This window comes from Caretta caretta, chromosome 5 (genome assembly GCF_965140235.1).
Source record: "Caretta caretta isolate rCarCar2 chromosome 5, rCarCar1.hap1, whole genome shotgun sequence".
NCBI classification, from domain to species: domain Eukaryota; kingdom Metazoa; phylum Chordata; order Testudines; family Cheloniidae; genus Caretta; species Caretta caretta.
This window is the reverse complement of record NC_134210.1, coordinates 131,513,912-131,525,264: the sequence shown is the minus strand read 5'-3', so window position 1 is coordinate 131,525,264 and position 11,353 is coordinate 131,513,912. Positions and strand designations below refer to the sequence as shown.

Sequence of the window (11,353 nt, the reverse complement as noted above, 5' to 3'; positions counted from 1 at the left end):
CCTGCAGGATCATCCTCACTAGGCATAAACACTGCCCTCTGCATGTTCCAGCCAGTTCCTTCAGTCACACAGGAAGCGAAGCTCCCAGAATAAGCCAGTGCAGATGGTCAATTATTGCCAAAAAAAATGCCCAAAGTAAAATAGGAAAAAGATGTTTAGGACTACGCACCTTAAAAGAAGAAAATCCCCAGACTTGTCAGGCAGGTAGGTGTGACCTCCTCCTCTGGTATTATCTGGGCTGGTGATCTGCTAGGTCCCTCCAATTCTTGACTCTGGGAGGCAGCCTTACCCTGCTCACTATGCCACTGTGACGGGATCCCTCCGGGTTGCAGCCTGGGACTGTGCCCCCTGAACTCTCCCCAGCCTAGGCTGTTTCTCACAATGCCTTGCTAGCAAACCCTCCAGGAGCTGTGATCACTCATATCTGCATGTGGAGCCCCACACCCAGCTAGGTTGTCCCAGAGCCACTCACAAATCACACAGAGAAAGGCACCAGCCAAATCCCCCCAGTTCCCAGCAATATACTGTCTTGCACTGCTCAAGATGAGCAGTGCAAATTTATTAATTAGTTCACCACTTCAGCAATGGAAAGTGGACATACACCAGCCTTTGCCAACCTGAGCAGATTTGCCCCATGTTTCATACAAACTCACTGGTAAAGAGAAACAAACACATTTATTGACTATAAAGTGTAGATATTAAGTGATAGGCAAAAAGTCAGAGTGGTTACCAAAATAAAATAAAATAAAAGCACGCAGTCTAAACTCTCATCTCTGTTAGACTGGGCAAAATCTAGATTAAGCAGTTTTTCTCACCCTACTGGATATTGCAGTCCTTATTATACAGGTTTGTTCCTTAAATCTGGGCCAATCTCCTCTGTTGGAGTCTTGTCTTCTTCTCGGTGTCTTAGTTGCTTGCAGCGAAGGTGGCGGCAGGAGAAGGGCCCGGTATGTGTCCACTCTGTCTGTTTTATACCCTCAGTCCATGTGCTTTGGGAGCACAAGTCTGGCATGACTGTGGGGAATTGCTGAGTCTCTCCAAGCAAGGTTGAGAAATTCCCCTGGTGTGGCCTCATGCAGGTGACTCATTGCATTGTAGCTCCCTTTGCTGGACAATGGCTGTTGATGGGTTGTTTGACACCCTGCCTGGGTGTTGGTTACTTTCTTTGCTGTTGCCTCTGGGGAGCTCATATCTGGCTGATTCCCCAATTTACAGCATGTTTTAGAGACAGCCATACTACATAATTCTCATAACTTCATATGCATTAATGATATACATATGTGGATAGAGAAATTACTTTCAGCAGATCATAACCTTTCCCCTGATACTTTACAAGGCATGCTTTATATGTAAGATCACGATTATATGAAAATTGAGGAATAAGGGGTTACAGGACACTTCCCAAGGTATAGAATGTCACAGTAGGTGGGTGAGAATCCTGCTGAGTGACTTAAACAATTTGAAGAAGGTAGCTTCATAGCTTTTGTAGGGAGTCAAGCAAAGGAGACCCCCTTGGGTGTGATTATACCACACTGCAACCCATTGCCACTTGGGCTTGTAAGTCATGCTGGATGGTTTCTGAGATTCCAGGAAGACATGAACCACCTACTGAGAGATACCAGGCCTGCACCTTGTCAGGAGCTCCTGGGATGGGACAGAGTGAGGTGCCCTGGTTACAGCACCCATCCAGGATGTGGGAGACAGGTTCAAATCCACTGGGCTATGTGATGTTCTGAGGTGGGGCTCTCAATCTTTCCTACTGAAGCTGTGTGGATGCCTACCGGCAAACTTTTATGCACCTTAAGGAACTTTATGAGTAGAAACATAGGCACTCCGAGACTTTAAGCATTTCCAGTGTCAGGTGGCAGTTGGGGTTTTGAGGATCTATATTTTTGATGCAGGCATCCTGATTCCTGTGTAAATCTAACTCATACTTTATAAGAGCAGACATAGAGGGAATGAAAAGAGGCAGCTCTTCCCAGAGCTTTGTAGATCAGCATAAAGAGCATGAACTTGACAGAAGGAGCCAGGAGGCCGCTGGAGGAATTTGAGTAATAGTCTGATGTACAGATCCATTGTCTCCTTTTATCAAGGCTAAGAAGTTACAAATTTGGTGCTGCCAAAACACACACGACTAATTCTGACCAATGCAACCATTCTTTCATTCTGCCACTTGAAATATGAACCAATTAGCCAGTGGAGCTCATTGCCACAAGATATTACTGAGGCCAAGAGCTCAGCAGGACTCAGAAAAGGACTGAAAATTTAGATGGAGAACAAAAAATATTCAGAGTATAATAGTAGGTGGTAAAATGTAACAAGATTGCATAGGGGTATAAAATCCTCAAGCTTCAGGATAATAAGCCAACCTCTGGATATTGAGGGGGTTGGGGGGTGCGGTGTGTGGAAGGAAGCTTTCTCTGAAGCTGCTACTGCAGTGTTTCTTGCACTTTCCTCCAAAGCATCTGGTGCTGGCTACTGTCGGAGACATAATACTGGACAAATGGGCCTGGTGTGATCCAGTCTCTTATGTCCTGTATTTCTAATCCATGTTAACGTTATGCACCAGTCAATATTGCTGACTTGCTTCCTTTTCTCCAGCCTTTTTAATAGATAGCTAAACTTTAAAAAAAAAAACTATTAACTTTCTCAAAGCATCTTACTGATTATTTACAATGTTCCATTTTATTACAAAACCTCAATGTTTGTCCCTTGTTTTCCAAGAAGATGATTTGTTTCTCATGATTAACAGATGCTTAATTGGTGGGAGGAAAGAGAGTAGCAAGTGCTAATATGAAGCCAATTGCTCATTGCTGGCAGGTGACTAATGAGGAGCAGTGGGTATATCAGGTGTTACTAATCGTTTGGCTAGAATATTTGGTGCAGAAAGCTGTTCAGCTTCAAACTGACATATGTTGTGCATCATATTCAAAATCTTATCTCTCCCTCCCCCTTCTGGAAATTTACTTGCTACATTTGCAATAGACGGAGCTGGGAAGGGCTTCCATTTCAACTTGTACATTGTCACATTTTATACTGGAAAGTAACAACCACTTATTGCAAGCCCTCTTGAGTAAACAGCTTTTGGCTGCGGAAGTGGCTCCTGCGTACCCCGAAGATATGTTCCTATAGGTGGTAGTTCAAAATCATGCCTCCAGCTTGGGCACTAGAAGTTAGTAGGATGCTTGGCCAAAATCTGTTGCATTTGTTCCCCAAGTCATATAGAAAATTTGAGAGATTTTAATGTAGATTTACTCCAAATACATATGAAAAACACCCAATAAACTCTTTAGCAAAGTATGTGTCACCAATGAGCTGCTTTAATTTGGATGTTTTGTTTTTTTTTCATATAGCCTTTTTTTTTTTTTAAATTCTCCTCAATCAACCTGAAATCTTTCAGTTCCCTGCTTCGATGTTTTCTCCAGGGATCTTCCTATTCTGCTATTTCCCCTGCCCCTTCCCTGCCTGCGTACAATGCTGAGGACCAAAAGAAAACTGAATAAAAATCACAACTTTGATAGGATAGTTGAAGATTTACATCTTTCTGAAATTTACACCCTGATTTCAAGGGAATGTCTTTTCCAGTAAACCCAATTACCCTGGATAAATACCTGAGCAGAAGTGCCTGTAAAGAGAATCTGCAGTTGCCAGCTAAATTATCAAGTCCTGGAGTTGTTAACCCACTGACTGTAGTTCCTGTGCACAGCAAACTGAAAAAACCCTTCAATGGCTTTGTTCCTCTGGATCCCATGGTAATGGGGGCAAGCAGTGCTTTAGTTTAGGGTATTGGCTTCCCTGAAGCTTGTGTCTTTTGGTTTGATAATTGTTTATATAGATCAGTGAGAATACTGGGCATGGAATTCAAGTGGTACAACCTGATGCACTGAGCTACAAAAGCCATGGTTATATTCACACCAGGGTGTCTGGGTGTACCATAGACTATTTGCATGAAGTTGGAGCCACACCTGGAGAAGCTGGACTAATCACTGTCATCAGGATTGCCTGCCACAAGCATCATCTCAAAAACCCCGGGACTTTTAAAATCATCAGTGTTGGGTTCCTTTTCATTGCACCTTTTTGAGCCTTTACGGTTTGTGTTCTCAAGCTTTTCTTCACAAACCTGAGGGCTAGAAACGTCCTTTTAAAAAAATGAAATCTGAAATCCTTACATGAGTCCAAGAGCCAGGGATTGAAAAACACCACCAAATATCAAGAGACCTGCAATAAAATCACCAGAGTTGGCAACCCCAAGTCATTGATACTCAGACTTGGAAAATCCTGGCCAGGATAGCCTTCAGATTCTGGCAAACCCTGCTCTGGACTCAAATCTCTCCTGATGACTCACTTCATCCTCGGTGCTAACAAGAGCCAAGTCAGTCAATAATAATGACACTTTCCGTGTAAGCAGCTAGAAGTGCACACACACAAAGTGAGTAACCTCATGGGTTTATTTCTGTAACCCTTGTCCTGTCTGACCTCACACGCCCCTGCTGTTTGTTAACCCCGGCGAGTGAGCTCTTTGGGGTGTGGACGGTGTCCTTCTATTTGTGCAGCAAGAACCTGATTTTCAAAAGAGCTCAGTCTTTGTCCTCAATAGGAGCTGCTGGGTGCTGAACTATTTTGAAAATCTGGCATTTTTAAGTGCTGTACAAGTCATTTCTAATAGTAAGAGGTGATGAGTTCCTGGAGGATCATCATAGAATCATAGAATATCAGGGTTGGAAGGGACCTCAGGAGGTCATCTAGTCCAACCCCCTGCTCAAAGCAGGACCAATCCCCAATTAAATCATCCCAGCCAGGGCTTTGTCAAGCCTGACCTTAAAAACCTCTAAGGATGGAGATTCCACCACCTCCCTAGGTAACGCATTCCAGTGTTTCACCACCCTCCTAGTGAAAAAGTTTTTCCTAATATCCAACCTAAACCTCCCCCACTGCAACTTGAGACCATTACTCCTTGTCCTGTCATCTTCTACCACTGAGAATAGTCTAGAACCATCCTCTCTGGAACCACCTCTCAGGTAGTTGAAAGCAGCTATCAAATCCCCCCTCATTCTTCTCTTCTGCAGGCTAAACAATCCCAGTTCCCTCAGCCTCTCCTCAGAAGTCATGTGTTCCAGACCCCTAATCATTTTTGTTGCCCTTCGCTGGACTCTCTCCAATTTATCCACATCCTTCTTGTAGTGTGGGGCCCAAAACTGGACACAGTCCTGCAGATGAGGCCTCACCAATGTCGAATAGAGGGGAACGATCACGTCCCTCGATCTGCTCGCTATGCCCCTACTTATACATCCCAAAATGCCATTGGCCTTCTTGGCAACAAGGGCACACTGTTGACTCATATCCAGCTTCTTGTCCACTGTCACCCCTAGGTCCTTTTCCGCAGAACTGCTGCCTAGCCATTCAGTCCCTAGTCTGTAGCGGTACATTGGATTCTTCCATCCTAAGTGCAGGACCCTGCACTTATCCTTGTTGAACGTCATCAGATTTCTTTTGGCCCAATCCTCCAATTTGTCTAGGTCCCTCTGTTTCCTATCCCTACCCTCCAGCGTATCTACCTCTCCTCCCAGTTTAGTATCATCCGCAAATTTGCTGAGAGTGCAATCCACACCATCCTCCAGATCATTAATGAAGATATTGAACAAAACCGGCCCCAGGACCGACCCCTGGGGCACTCCACTTGATACCGGCTGCCATCTAGACATGGAGCCATTGATCACTATCCGTTGAGCCCGACAATCTAGCCAACTTTCTACCCACCTTGTAGTGCATTCATCCAGTCCATACTTCTTTAACTTGCTGACAAGAATACTGTGGGAGACTGTGTCAAAAGCTTTGCTAAAGTCAAGAAACAATACATCCACTGCTTTCCCTTCATCCACAGAACCAGTAATCTCATCATAGAAGGCGATTAGATTAGTCAGGCATGACCTTCCCTTGGTGAATCCATGCTGACTGTTCCTGATCACTTTCCTCTCGTGTAAGTGCTTCAAGATTGATTCCTTGAGGACCTGCTCCATGATTTTTCCGGGGACTGAGGTGAGGCTGACTGGCCTGTAGTTCCCAGGATCCTCTTTCTTCCCTTTTTTAAAGATGGGTACTACATTAGCCTTTTTCCAGTCGTCTGGGACTTCCCCCGATCGCCATGAGTTTTCAAAGATAATGGCCAATGGCTCTGCAATCACATCCGCCAACTCCTTTAGCACTCTCGGATGCAACGCATCCGGCCCCATGGACTTGTGCACGTCCAGCTTTTCTAAATAGTCCCTAACCACTTCTTTCTCCACAGAGGGCTGGCCACCTACTCCCCATGGTGTGTTGCCCAGCGCAGCAGTCTGGGAGCTGACCTTGTTCGTGAAGACAGAGGCAAAAAAAGCATTGAGTACATTAGCTTTTTCCACATCCTCTGTCACTAGGTTGCCTCCCTCATTCCGTAAGGGGCCCACACTTTCCTTGCCTTTCTTCTTGTTGCCAACATACCTAAAGAAACCCTTCTTGTTACTCTTAACATCTCTTGCTAGCTGCAGCTCCAGGTGCGATTTGGCCCTCCTAATTTCATTCCTACATGCCCGAGCAACATTTTTATACTCTTCCTTGGTCATTTGTCCAATCTTCCACTTCTTGTAAGCTTCTTTTTTATGTTTAAGATCCGCAAGGGTTTCACTGTTAAGCCAAGCTGGTCACCTGTCATATTTACTATTCTTTTGACACATCGGGATGGTTTGTCCCTATAACCTCAATAGGGATTATTTGAAATACAGCCAGCTCTCCCGGACTCCTTTCCCCCTCATGTTATTCCCCCAGGGGATCCTGCCCATCAGTTCCCTGAGGGAGTCGAAGTCTGCTTTCCTGAAGTCCAGGGTCTGTATTCTGCTGCTTACCTTTCTTCCCTGTGTCAGGATCCTGAACTTGACCAACTCATGGTCACTGCTTCCCAGATTCCCCTCCACTTTTGCTTCCCCCACTAATTCTTCCTGGTTTGTGAGCAGCAGGTCAAGAAAAGCTCTCCCCCTAGTTGGCTCCTCCAGCACTTGCACCAGGAAATTGTCCCCTACGCTTTCCAAAAACTTCCTGGATTGTCTGTGCACCGCTGTAGTGCTCTCCCAGCAGATATCAGGATGATTAAAGTCGCCCAGGAGAACCAGGGTGTGCGATCTAGTAGTTTCTGCGAGTTGCCGGAAGAAAGCCTCATCCCCCTGGTCCGGTGGTCTATAGCAGACTCCCACCACTACATCACTCTTGTTGCTCACACTTCTAAACTTAATCCAGAGACACTCAGGTTTTTCTGCAGTTTCATACCGGAGCTCTGATCCAGTCCATCAATCTGATCAGTCCATCAATGGCTATTAGCCAACATGGTCAGGGATGCAACCCCATGCTCTGGGTGTCCCTAAACCTCCCACAGCCAGAAGCTGGGACTGGACAATAGGGGATGGATCACTCAATAATTGTCCTGTTCATTCCCTCCGAAGCACCTAGTATTGGCCACTCTTGGAAGACAAGTCTACTGGGCTAGATGGACCATTGGTCTGACCCCGTATGGCTGTTCTTATGAGTACGAGGCAGAGACGTGTGAGAGGGGAGCTCCTTTGTGTTGGAACAAAGGAGCCGAGACTCAAGTTAACACTACAGATCCTTAAATGTCTTGCCTTACTCCTGGTCAGACTCTGCTCTGAGACTCACCAGTGTAAATCTGGAATAAATCTATTGATTTCAGAGCTGTTACTCCTGAGTGATACTGGTGTACCTCAGAACAGAATTTGTACAGAATAAATACAGGAGTAATAAGAAATTAATTGAAATTTCATTGATAATGTCTGTTGCACTCCTGGTAGATTATCAACAAAGATAATTCTAAATTATTTATTTATACCTGCCTCTATGTAACGAATATAGCTAGAGCTGGTCAAACATTTTCCGATTAAGGTTTTTAGCTGGAAAATAGGATTGAGTTGAAAATGAATATTTTTGTGGAAAAATAGTTTTTTACTAACTTTGCTATTTCCCAGATCTTTCTGAAAACAAATTTGGGGGGAATAACAATTTTTTTCTAAATGTAAAAATTTGTGGGGGAGCCTGAAAATGTTCAAAATGTTTGAAAATTTTAATTTCATATCTGTGGGTTTCCCTCCCATTATCTGACCATTACTCAATTGGCAAAAGTTGGATAATCGGGAGAAAGTGTGGCAAAATCAACTTTTTCCAATTTCCTGACTTCTTTTTTCCCAGTTGGGAAACAGGAACAAAGTATTAATAGTATAACTTTCAGGGAGAAAATAACATTAATACTTTAAAGTTACATTTAACAGTGAAACATGGTGGGGAACCCACTTTCCCACAGCTTTGAAATTTCCCGGGGGAAAATTGGCATTTTTCAACAGTAAAAATTCAAAGGGGGATTTTTCCCATGAAAATTCAAATGGGAAAAATCCAGTTTTTCAGCCAGTTCTATGTATCATTAGAAAAAGAAAACTACCATACTGAACCCAAACAGGGCAGTGCTACCTCTCCAGTGCTGCTGCAGCTTTGAAACTGGACGCGAATGCCACAGTGCTCAGCTAAACCCCTTCCTCTCAGGCAATTGGATTGCTCTGAGGGTGAAACTGTGGGAAGTTGCCATCTCCTATGGGCAGGAGAGAGAAGTTCTCTTGCCGTGGGAGGAGAAAGGGAGGCCACGGGAATCCAGCTCAGGAGAGGCCTGAATGAATAGTCCTTTGTTAAGGAGTCCTGACCTTGGGACAGGCAGTAAGAAAGGGCCCAGAAGGAGCCTGAAAGGGAGTGCTCCAAGGAAGTCTCTGGGGAATCCTGCTAAGGGCCAGAGGAGGCTAAGGAGCTGGAATAGGGCTTGGACTCACCATGCCTTGTGGAGTCCAAGCCGTGAAGCTGCAGCGTGGGGAGTGAGTTCCAACCAGAGGGAGAGATCCAGTGGCAAAGCAGGCAGGTCCTGGGATCACAGTTCGTTGAGAGCAGTGGCAAGGAGGTGCAGGATTAGCTCTGCTAGTTGCATGAGTGGTACTTAAGTGAATTATCCCACATTCTCACCTGCCAGCAAGGTTGTCCAGAATTTGAGGGAGGGACCTTCTCGGGCTGTGATCCTTGCCTCTGAGTGCCATTTTCCAGGGGACCCACTGAGTGCTGGACTCCTGCCGCGTTTGCCTACAGGATTTTGGTGCAGATGCCCCAGTTACCCCCTTTCCTACATTTCTGTGCTGTCTGGGCCTAAGCCTATCTTGGTCAAGAGGGAGCTGGTAGCTCCTCATACTGCTAGTGATGTTTGGAATCAGGTTGATGAAGTTCCTCTCAGACTGCCAGGCTTTCTGGATCATTCTATACTGGGTTTTCCTTGGCAGAATCATTCCTGGGTGTGAAGATTTTTGACATCACAACCTGCTTGTGTACATACTTAGCCCTACATGATCCACTGGCACTTCTGGAAGCTTCACAAATGAACCCAGTGTATGATCAAACAAGGATGGTTACCTCACCAGTCTGCAGTGCACAATGTACATAGTGTAGGTAATTTTCCTTCTTATTCAGATGTTACCTATCATTTCTTTTGCATTTTCTACTTTCTTTTATGTGTTATGTTTGTGTGAGTTTCGTCTGCCTAGGGTCATTATAACAAAATAATTTGTCTTTGAGAGCAGTGATAATACAAATCTGACTATCGAGATAAAAATAATTCCTTCATTTGTGTTATATTGCCTTGAGCAATAGATCAGAACCTCAGGAATTGTTGTCACACTTGAGCAATATTTTTGGTACCACCTTAGAGCCAGCCAATGTATGTACAATATATTATATGCCCAGCACATAGTCTGCAAATGGTTAACCTGAATTAAATACTAAAATCTGGTGAAAATGAAGTGCTCCGAATGGGAAAGGTGAATCAATTTGGGATTAGTCACCGCTGAGTAGGCTTTACAGAGGAGTAAAACCAATGTGAAAATGTAAACTAGCTTTCCATCCACCCACCATGCCATCAGTAAAGAGAGATGTTTGCTTGCTAGAAACATAAAGCAATAACCAATAGGCAAATCACCAGATTTCCTACAGAGAAGGTCAACAGGTTAGCTTTATCTAATTAACGTGAATATGGATTCTCAGCCTTCACATCACACCAGTTTGAGCTGGGAAAGACTTATTAAATACCCAGTCTTTCACTGGTCCACCAACCACTATGTTACATAATGTTTGGTCCAGTCTAATGTTAAATATCACAAGGGATAGGGTGTATGCACATTCCCTTCGGTGATTATTCCACAGTCTTAACAGCTCACTGTCAGAAATATTTTCCCCATTCAGCCTAAAAATATACCCTTCATTTCATCCCCATATTCCTGTGCATACATTCTTGCACCTCTGTAACTATTTCATCTAGTATTATTATTTGTATTACAGTAACACCTGGACTCTCCAGTCAGGAGCAGGACGCCTCCTCCCACCCCCAGTGCTAGGCACTGTACATACACATAAGTTATGTCTGCACTGCAGTTAACTCAGGAGCCTACTCTGGTGTTATCCCTAATCCCTCCTCACATCCACACACAAAAAGCTCATACCCAGGTTTGGCAGAGTTTTCAGCCCGGGCTAGCTGACCCTGCTGAGGGGTGTGGATTAGAGCCCGGTCACTGCTCTAACTTTCCCCCTGCAGGTAGGTTGCAGCTAAATCTCTCAAGTGCAGAGTGTCCTCTAATATCTTCCCTCAAGTCCTTATGTGCCCAGAAGAAGGGACAGATTCCCTGGGAGGGAATGACAAGCTGCTCGGCTTACTGCAGCACAAAGGATGTTGGGACATGCCCCCAGAAGAACCAGGGATGCACATGGGGGAGCGCAACACCAGTGAGGAGACAGCAACATGGGCAGGGCTTTGCAGTGTGGCTGCTCCCCAGTCACCTGGGTTCGTTCTGCCGCAAAGATGTACCTGCAGTGAGAGAGAGAGTCCCTGACCAAAAGAGCTGTCAGTTTAAATGAACAAGCTGAAGGGCAATCGTAGGCCCGGAGGTGAAAAGTCCTGCCCAGGATGTCTCAGATGGTAGGTGGCAGAGATGGGAGACTCGGGTCTCCTGAATTCCAGCTCAGTGCCTTGTACGTTGGGGCCATGCTGCCTCTCTTCCTTCCTGTTCATGCCTTCAGCAAGCCTGGCTGTTGTGAAGATGGAGTGCTGCAGTCCAAGTGGAAAGGGGAAAGCCATGTCAGAAATGGACTGGTTGGAGGGTTTTTAATTAATCTGTAAATATACACCCTTAGGACCTGGCCTTAGAACCTGGGCCATCCCAGAGAAACACAAATCAACCTTCTCCAAGGTGTGAGAGACTTTCTGGGGCTTTATTTTCCTCCTCAGTTTGTTTAATTT

The 11,353-nt window shown here is 44.9% G+C and overlaps 1 long non-coding RNA gene across 2 annotated transcripts in view; it reads right to left on the bottom strand.

Annotated features, from left to right (window-relative positions):
* Nucleotides 1–5,777: 5,777 nt before the first annotated feature.
* Nucleotides 5,778–11,353, bottom strand: part of LOC142072239 (uncharacterized) — a 28,383-nt gene continuing 22,807 nt past the window's right edge. For both annotated transcript variants that reach the window (XR_012668682.1, XR_012668681.1), the window contains one exon: nt 5,778–11,161. This is a non-coding gene — a long non-coding RNA (uncharacterized LOC142072239). The remainder of the gene's footprint in view (nt 11,162–11,353) is intronic.